Raw genomic sequence first — 9,507 nt, forward strand, 5'->3', positions numbered from 1 at the left:
ATCGAGTCGCTGTTGTCGCACGGGCCGTACTTTCCCGTGCTGGCGGTGTCCCCTCAATGCAAGTTCGTTCCTCGCACGATAACGGATTAATCTTCAGCGAACCTCTGCAGGTTAAATCACGCGGAGTAAAGACACGAAGCACACCTGGGCAAGACTGAGGAGATTAATTAATTCTGCAAATGCTACTGTATATCTTTAAGGGTAGCTAAACTTTAAAAATATTACCGCATTTCCCAAGAGCTGCGGTACCCGCTCGGCTGCTCTGCGAGGCTTCTGCGGGTGTGGGACATGGAAAAAATAGGTTTCTTTACAACCTGTAAAGTTTTCTTTAAAGCTTTTCTCTGTGCAGCGCCTTCTTCTTAAAAGATAGGTGCAGAAATTAACATTTGCAGAAAGGAATTTTTTGCATTTAAGCCATTCGGGCTGTTTTCTAGCCAAAAAAAAAATCACTGGGGGCTGGAGCAGCTCTGCCACGGGGCCCTGGGGGACGGGAGACAGGGACCACCGGGACCAGCCCTTCCCAGGGCAGCACGGGCTGCAACGCCATGTTATTTTGGGGGAAATGAGTGTTTTCTAACAAATAGTTGCCCGACACTCGTAAACCGCCTCTGTTTCCTTTCTCACACCCCCGCGCAGCTTGGGCTGAGGCCACAGGGCCGGGACGGCAGGTTTGGGCACGGCTGTAATGTCACTGTCCTCGGAGGCTGCCCTGGTGCCACCGCTGCCCGGTGGAGCAGCTGAGGACAGTCGGAGCCCATTCAGTTCAGATTTTTTTCTCATGAAGGTGATTAAATGTTAAGGAAACCCAAATCTGCCCTCACAGAAAACACAGTGCCCCAAGCCGGGGCTCACCAGCGGCGATCCCCCCACCAGCCCTGGGAGGAGGGGGGAGAAGGAGGGCAGGGCTCCCACTTTGGGGCAGAAAGCTCGTCTCGAGGCAGCAAAATGGAGCCCAAATGGCGTCAGTGCCCCTTTGGCTCGGAGACGAGCCCAGGTCTGGGCCCGCCTGGCCGGGGGCCGCGGGAGCTGGGTGGCCCCTCCGAGCAGGGGGCGTCGGGATGGGAGGAGGGGGGGGAGGGGGACAGGGAACCCCCCCCGCGCACATGGCTGGGCGAATACACGCAGAAAAATGAAAATATGCTTTTTTAAAAAATAAAAAAAGCTGAATTACGCAGGGAAGTTGAATTACAGGGAAGGTTCCTCCCCGTCGCCCCGTCTGCGGCCTGCGCGGCCCGTGCTGTGCTCACCTCCGGCTCCTTAATGCTGCCCCTTTCTCGCTCCCGACCCCCGCGCTCTCCTCCATCGCCTCCCCCTACAAAAATCATTCACTACTATTTATTTATACCCTTTATTATTGAGGCCATGGGCTGAGGCTCCACTGGGTTTCGGTGGAGGAACCAGGAGGGGCTCCAGGAGGGCGGCCAGACCCTGCCCCGTGGGGGTGATGCCGCGCCGGGAGCTTGGGCACCATCTCCCGCTTCCTCGCTCCTTCTCTTGCACCTTTTGTTTCACTCTTTCTTTCTCTTTCTTCCTGCGGAAGAAAAGGTCTCCATCAGCATCTAAGGAAATAAATCCCATTTATTATTTATTGCTATCAAAATGTGTCAGCTGGCCTCGGGATGCAAGAAGAATACGCAATAGCCCACGAACAGAAAATTAAAAACTTTGGGTGGAAAAGGTCCAAGGTGGTGTTTAAGCAGAGAAACGCGGGCAGTTGCTGCTCTGCCCCGGAGGGAGAAGCGATGGGATGCGCTTACAGGGAGATCTGTACAGTGCAAAGCACGACGAGAGGCGTGTGTTTCTGTGCCGGGTGAAAAACCTGCTGCCCCGGCGCTCCCTTTTGAGTGAGTTTTCATTTATCACCATTTGATTTTTCATCAGTGGAAGAAATACAGGCTGAAACACCCATTCAGGCCATAAATCCCAGGGCATGCAAGCCCTTTTTTTCCTCAAAAGGACGCTCCGTGGCGTGGTGGGGGGTGAAGTTGCAGCGAGCGCGGTGGTGACAAAGTTATTTCTACCGAATTTTGACACGTTGGGTGTTTTTGCCTTTCTTTCCCCAAACGTGGACTCAGCCAAATTTCTTTTGTATTGCTGATACATAATCTTCAGAAATTGTCAATCTTCTCTCAACCTTATTGTTATTGCACAGATATCCTGAAGGGATTACTCACGTGTCGTGAAACAACCTCCTTTTAAATTCCCGTTACTGGCGGATCTGGCCACTTAATCTCTTCCTTAATTGTAAGTGTTCCTGATGATGCGACAAGAAAATGGCTCGGGGAGTAGTACCAAGGCGGTGGGTTCATCCGCTGTCTTTAATCTGCCGAAGACAAGCCAAGACTGGAAATATTTATTGGTTCAGTACTTCAGCAACACGGTATTAATTGCCTCCGCGTGTTGTGATAGGTAGTTAGCGCAAGGGTATTAATGAAAATAGCGCCACTTCATTTTAAAATTAACTGCTTGGCCATTCAGCAACATGAGCTGATAAATTATGGCAATAAATTTGCGATGGAGATTTATGCCGCCGTAAGTGGTGCTCGTGCCCGCAGGCGCGCTCCGGCAGGGACGGGGACACGGGGACGGCACCCCCCACCTCCCCTAACCCGTAGGCAACGCCAGGATTTTTTTTTTTTAAACCCTTCCGGAAATGTGGGTTCAGGAGTTTCGTGACCTTTTGGGTGAGTTTTGGTGCTCCTTTAAGATGAATGATGCTCAGGGGGCAAAGGGACCCTCCTTGCCCAGGTGGCTGGAGGCACGGCCAGGTGGCAAACGGGATGCTCCGAGCCACATCCTGTTCCTCCGGGCGGATGGAAACGCGGCTGAGCTTTCCCCGGCGGCGTTATTTCATCCAGGCCATTGGAGAGGAGAGGGGCCACCTGATAAACCATGCGGTCATCCCTGTTTTCCCCAAAAAACCTTTGAAATATAGAGTTAGGCTGCTGGTGCTGCAAACTGGCAAGTTTGTTGTTGTTGTTAATTATTATTATTATTATTATTAGCCAGTGAATGGCATCTCTTGCCAGTGCTGGACCCACCATGTGTTTATTTCTGTCCTGCTCTTCCCTCCCCCGGGGCAAAGCAAAGCATGGCTGCGGTTCGGGTCAGACCCAAACCCACCTCTTTTTCCGTGTTTTTTTCCGCCCGATTTGCTCGGGACAGGAGGGGGAGACGCGCGGGCAGGGCCCGCAGCCCGCCCTGCGCCGCAGAAATATTCATCGACGGAGGATGAACGGCAGCTCCCTGCCTTGGGCGGCGAAGAAATTGGAAAATGTTCCTATAAATGTGATTCATACAACATAACACCTGCCTGCACACCGCATTATCCAAACCTATTAGGATGAAGGAGACGCAGCCAAGTATTTCGCTACATGGGGGTTTAATTTTTTCCCCCCATTGTTCCTTATTTCCCCACAGAAATTGTCTTTTTTTTTTTAGTTCCAAAGCCGAAGAAATGCCGCATTTTGCTATTGGGTTGGAAGACACGCAACTTTTAGAGAAACTTCAGCTGGATGTTGCATTTATAAATAAATGTGACAAATTTAATAGGGTAGGATAGGTATTTGAATTATTGATTGTTAAATATTTAAGCTCCGAGTCCCCATCCATCAGCATGTGTGAGAAAGCTCGGGGCAGATTTATGATGCTGGAGTTTCCCTGGTTAGCTGGCACTTGGCATTTCGATTAATTATAGCCCACACATTCGGGTTTTTTCAGGATTTGTTAGAAGTATTTATAAAAGATGTCCCTATTATACCATTTAAATATTGTTTGTGCAACTGGAACATGTTTTCTATTGGGGATTAATACACTGTTTGATTTAGGGGAAAATTAAATTAGAAGGTGTAAGTCTCAGGAGATGAATGCTTTATTTGTAAAGGGTTTCCACCACTGGAAAGCACAAAGTTTTTCTTTTATGTATAAATATTTTGCTCTGGGTGTTTCCGGGGGTCTGCGGGTGGGTGGGAAGTCCCAAAAGTGCCCTCGGCGATGGGGAGCTGGAGAGGAGGCACAGGGCGGCGAGGGCACGGGATGAAATACATCGTATTTATTAAAAATGAGGGATTTAGGGTCTCCCCCTCTATTGATTTCCCCGGGAAGGATGCGAGCCCAGGGGCGGGAAGGGTCTGTGCGAGGGGAGGAATCTGCCCGCGGCCCTCGGGTCAATAACGCGCCTCTAAAAAAAACCACCCTCCCGAAATGCGTAGCTTTATGATAGATTGTAATTGCTCGAGAAGAGCCATTACGGCCCCCTAGGTCAATACTCTGCATTTCCAAAGTGCTTTAATTAATACATATTTACATCAGGTAATAGCAGGGATTTCTTTGAGCCGTGCTATTAGGCCAAGAAAGGCCCTAACTTTCATAATTCGGGCGGGGGAAAGAGTTTAGTCTCTTTATTGCACCTTATAAAAGTGCACCTTAATGTCACGAGCAGCAAGAAAAACTCCGTCCAGCGAGAGCGTCGCGTCACCCTGCACCAGGGAGGTGGCTCGGGGGGTCCCGCATGGCACAGGGGGGGCCCAATGATGGCCCCAAAGCTTTGGCAACTCACCCACCACAACCCCCTTGTCCTTCTGCTCCTGGTTTTATCTTTCGGAGTCATAAATAAGTTCATATAAGATAAATCACGCTTGCTGCAGGTCGTCCGGCTCCACGGCCAGGCTCGGTGGGAATGAAGGATGGTGGCACTGGGAACGCGCCTGGGCACCCCGGATTATTCTGGAGACGGTGACCCCCACCCTCCAAAGCATTTTTAAGTGATAACAACTGCTTTCAACCGTCAAGTCACCAGTCCTGCTCGTGGGGACCACCAGGCTTGGCCACCTCCTGGTGTTACCCGCCTTCCTCCTGGGTGCTGCTGGGATGCTGCACGTGCGGTTAAATATATACCCTTAAATTGCTGCAATTCTGCATCCGCTCAGGGCTCGGGCTGGTGGTGTGAAACTCAGGGGACATCGATCGACCTGCCACAGTAATGCCAGGCGTGTGTCTTGCCGTGAGAGTGAGAGGTGGCACATCTCTCCCGGGCCCAGGCTGAGCCCTGCGTGGGGAGCTCCGACCGGCAGCTTAGAATAGCCCGAGGTAACACTAAAAATATAGATGCTATAAGGCTATTGATTATTTTTTTTTTTAAAACTTTTTTTCCCCCCTCCCCCGCAACCACAAATTAGAAACGGCACTGCTAAAAATCACTGGTCTATCCACAAATTTTAATTAAAACCTAAATAAATCATTTTCGGCGCTGCACTCGCATATAAACAATGAGGGAGATGGCACACTTACAGCGGCTTGTCAGCGTTGGGTGACTAATGAGTCGCTGTGAAAATACAATCTGAAGGGCCGGAATTGAAAGCAGATTCCCGGGCTAACGAAGGGCACATGCGACCCCGCCGCGGCCATCGCAGCAGAAGGCACCGAAACCACCTCGCGGGGCTGGGGAGGGGAAGGAAAAATTTCGTTAAGGCTGGCAGGACGAGCCTTTATTAAATAAAACGCGGCGCTGTAATGCGATATTGCAGCTGCAGCCTTTTCGCCACGTTATGGAGTAATGTTTTCCCCTGTCCTTGCAGCAAACAATAACCATATGCTGGATTTGTTACCAAATGTTTATTTTATTTCTTCATTAGTGCACAACGAGGAGTCAGGGAAAAAAAAAAAAAGGTTTCGTTGCTCCAAGAGCTTCTAACCAGGGCCCCAGATGTCTCAGGCTGAGGAGCTCGTGCTGCTGCCCAGGGCCCGTTTGACCTTGTCCTGAGCTGCGGGGTCCCGTGTGTCCCCGTGCCACCCCCGGGCCCAGCGGTCCCAGCTGGGGACATCCAGCTGGTGTGGGAGCGGAGAGGCAGGATGGGTGCCATGAAGCGCACTGTTCCTCCCACCCCTGGGCACCGTCAGGAGAACGGCTGAGCGAGGCGCCAACGTTGAACAAATCCTTCTCCCTTGTTTTACAAACTCCCCCTGTCTGATGGGGACAGGGGGACGAGCCGTTGTTTGGCACAGCAGAAGTGAATTCCTGGCTGCGCGCTGGAGCAGAGACCTCAGCCACCCACCGGTGAAGCTGATGAGCTGCTGGTGTCCAGCACAAATGGAAGCCCCGAGGTCAGCTGGGAACCCACCGTGGTCAGCTGTGGCTCTCAAAAAGCCTCTGAACTAAAAGCCAGTTTTACAATGTCGTCTTTCCCTTGCTAAAAGCGATGGCCTTGGCCAAGCTCTGCTCAGGGCACTCGGGCTCTGCCTGTGGCTGCAGGGGCTGGAGGAGGAGCCCGTGGGACATCGCTGGTGCCTTCAGGGACCATCCCAAGGTGGTGCTCCTAAGGCAGAGGGGCTGGCGCAGCATCAACAGTGCGATGGGCTTGGGCATGGCTGTGCTTCTCCACAGAGCTGCTGCCCTGCGTGGATCTCTCCACTCCACATGGACCCTTCCTTCCTGCAGAGACCCCATCCTTCCCACATGGACCACCTCCTCCTTGCATAGACCACCCCATCCCTGCATGGACCTCCTCGTCTCTGCATGTACCACCTCCTTCCCGCATGGACCACCCCCTCCCTACATGGACCACCTCCTCCTTGCAGGGACCACCTCCTCCCCACATGGACCACCTCCTCCACGCACAGACCAGCGACGACGCCGCCACGGGAAAGTGTCCTCCCAAGGCCAGCATTCATATTTCAACCAGTAAATTTCCACAACTGCTTTGAGTTTTCTTAGGGAACATTTTCTCCACCAAACATTTTAGGCAGTTTCAAAGCTTGGGATTTTCCCCTCCAAGGGACTGAGGAGTCTCCGGGCGAGAGCTGCGTCTCCCACACACGCAGGCAGCTCAGAGCCGCAGTTCCTCAAGAACACCCAACAGCACAAGGCTCGCTGCAGCCCGGCACGTGCCAGCAGCCCCGCCAGCCGCAGCGAACCATTTCCAGCAAAGACCAAAGAATTGACTTGCTCCCAAAATACCCAAGAACGATGCTGTTTCCACCAAGAACGATGCTGTTACCACCAAGAATGATGCTATTTCCACAAGAACAATGCTATTCCCACCAGGAATGATGCTATTTCCACCAAGAATAGTGTTATTACCACCGAGAATTATGCTGTTTCCACCAAGCACGGTGCTATTTCCACCCAAGAAGGATGCTATTTCTTTTTGGGGGGGGTGGTAACTCAGCCCAGGGCATCCCAGGCAAGGAAATGCCTGGAAACGGGAGCTGGGCCGCCTCACTCGCCTTTGCTTTTAGGGTTTTTTTTTTTCCCGCTCTAAAGCAGCCTTGTGAAAAGAAAGAAAAATATTATGCTGCGTGTGTGTGTTGCTTCTGCAATTCCAAACCCTGTCTTGACAGGGGGAAAAGAAAAAAAAAATAAAAAAGAAGGAGAAGAAGAAGAAAAAAAACCTCAAACCGCTCCCAACTGCAGCACATGCTCATGGAAACAAGATGTGGCGCACATGAGGCTGTCCCAGGGAGAAAGTTTGCTAAAAATAACATATGCAGATTATGTACATAAAATGTCATGAAATATCAGCACATAAAACCGTGTGGTAGTTCAGGCTGTTGCAATTACAGCTCAAACGTGCCAGATGAAGGACACGCAGCGTTTGGTGCGTCTGCAGCGGGAGCCAGGCGTGGGGCCGGATCCTCTGTGCAGGCCCCGGCACCACGGCCCGCCCTGCAAAGCCAAGGCCCTGCGAAAATATTGGGGTTTGGGGCTCATTACTATTATTTTCTGGCTAAGGAGGGATGGGGATAGCCCTTGGGCTGTCTCTAAAGGCCTCGTAGCTGCGAGGGGCCCATTCCCAAGAGCCGGGGAGGGGGTGGGTTGGGGGTCGCTCCACCGGCCGGGAGCAAACCTGGGCACGGCCGTGGTGGAGCTGCCAGGAACACCCAGCCTGGAGGAATTGCACCAGGGGAGGTTTAGATTGGATATAAGGAAAAATTTACTCACTGAAAGGGTTGTCAAGCATTGGAACAGGCTGCCCAGGGAAGTGGTGGAGTCGCCATGCCTGGAGGTACTTAAAAGACGAGTAGACGTGGTGCTGAGGGACACGGTTTGATGGTGGACTTGGCAGTGCTGGGTTAATGGTTGGACTCGATGAACTTAAAGGTCTTTCCAGCCTCAGTGATTCTGTGATTCTGTGATTTCCAGTTGTTGAAGTTCACCTGGGCGCAGGATGGGGCTGTGGCTGGCGAGCCAGAAAGCAAATCTCAAAACCAGGTGATTTTTAACCCAGAGCATCATTCATCCTGGGTGAAGCAGACCCCAGAGCATCACTCATGCTGGGTGAAGCAGACCCCTACCAATTCCTTTGCCAGAGGAAAGATCCAGGTAGCTAATTTTGCTTGTGTATGGCAGGATCTCAACACCCTTTGAGGCACTAACAAGGCCTGCCAGGCCCCCCTGAAGTCCTTCGGGATGGCATTATAAGGCGCTGACATTTTCCGCGCTCCCTCCTTAAGTCTTCTGGCTGCGGTATAAATTTTCCTCAAGTTCTGCTTTTGTTATTTGCGTGCATCTACAGGCTGTTTGTTTTTACACGGTGACCTACATAACTCACTTTAATACGCCCTGAGGCAGCGGGGTTGGGCTGGAGGGGCGTCGGGGGGGACGCAGCGGCTCCAGCTGCGAGGAAACCATCCTTTCTGGATTTTGGGAGAGACATCGGGGGCAACGGCATCCCCTCCCCTCGCTGCCCTCCATGCTGTTGGAAATAGTGTCAGGCCATTTCCATTGGTGGCCAAAACCATGGATGAACTCTTCTTAACTGTCAATTTTAAGAAGATTTTCATTTTTTTATTTAATTTCTGGCCCCTCTGTTGTCTCCCTTGTTTGCTCCTCGTGAGATAATGGCTCTTGTTAGTGGAAACACGGCGATGCTCTGGGAGCCCCCAACCGCAGGGAAGGTGGGGGAGGTCCCTCAGGCCACGTACTTCTGCGTATATGGGAATGTATATCTTGTTTCGCAGTTTGTCCTCACAGAAGAGCCGTCAGGACGTGCTGCTGTTGTCCCCGTGGCAAGCACAGCCTGACCCTGGGTCACCACTTCTGCCTCTCCTTCACTTAATATTAAATTTTAGTAATTAAATATTAGTAAATATTTAAGTAAAATGGAGTTGGCTCTGATTCGGGAAAAAACGGAAGTTACTGGATAAAGGCAGCGGGGTGCAGGGACACCCTGGCTGGAGGGGACGTGTCCCCCATGGGCACCGTGCCTTGCCCACCGCCTGGTACATAGAATCATAGAATCATAGAATTGTTGAGGTTGGAAGGGACCTTTAAGATCATCGAGTCCAACCTTTAGCCTACCCTGACTCCTACATGGAGCATCTCCCTCGGCACCACACAGGGATTTGGACCGAGACCTCCCTGGGCATCTCGGTGGTGCCGGGGGGGACCAGGCTCTGCCCTCCCCCAGCCCTTATGAACTATAGTATTCTCTTAAGTTATCCATGTTACACATTTTAATCACTTTTCTTGCAAATATAGTTTTTACCCAGGTAGCTGGCCAGAATTAC

Source organism: Larus michahellis, chromosome 8 (assembly GCF_964199755.1).
Source record: "Larus michahellis chromosome 8, bLarMic1.1, whole genome shotgun sequence".
Taxonomy (NCBI): Eukaryota; Metazoa; Chordata; class Aves; order Charadriiformes; family Laridae; genus Larus; species Larus michahellis.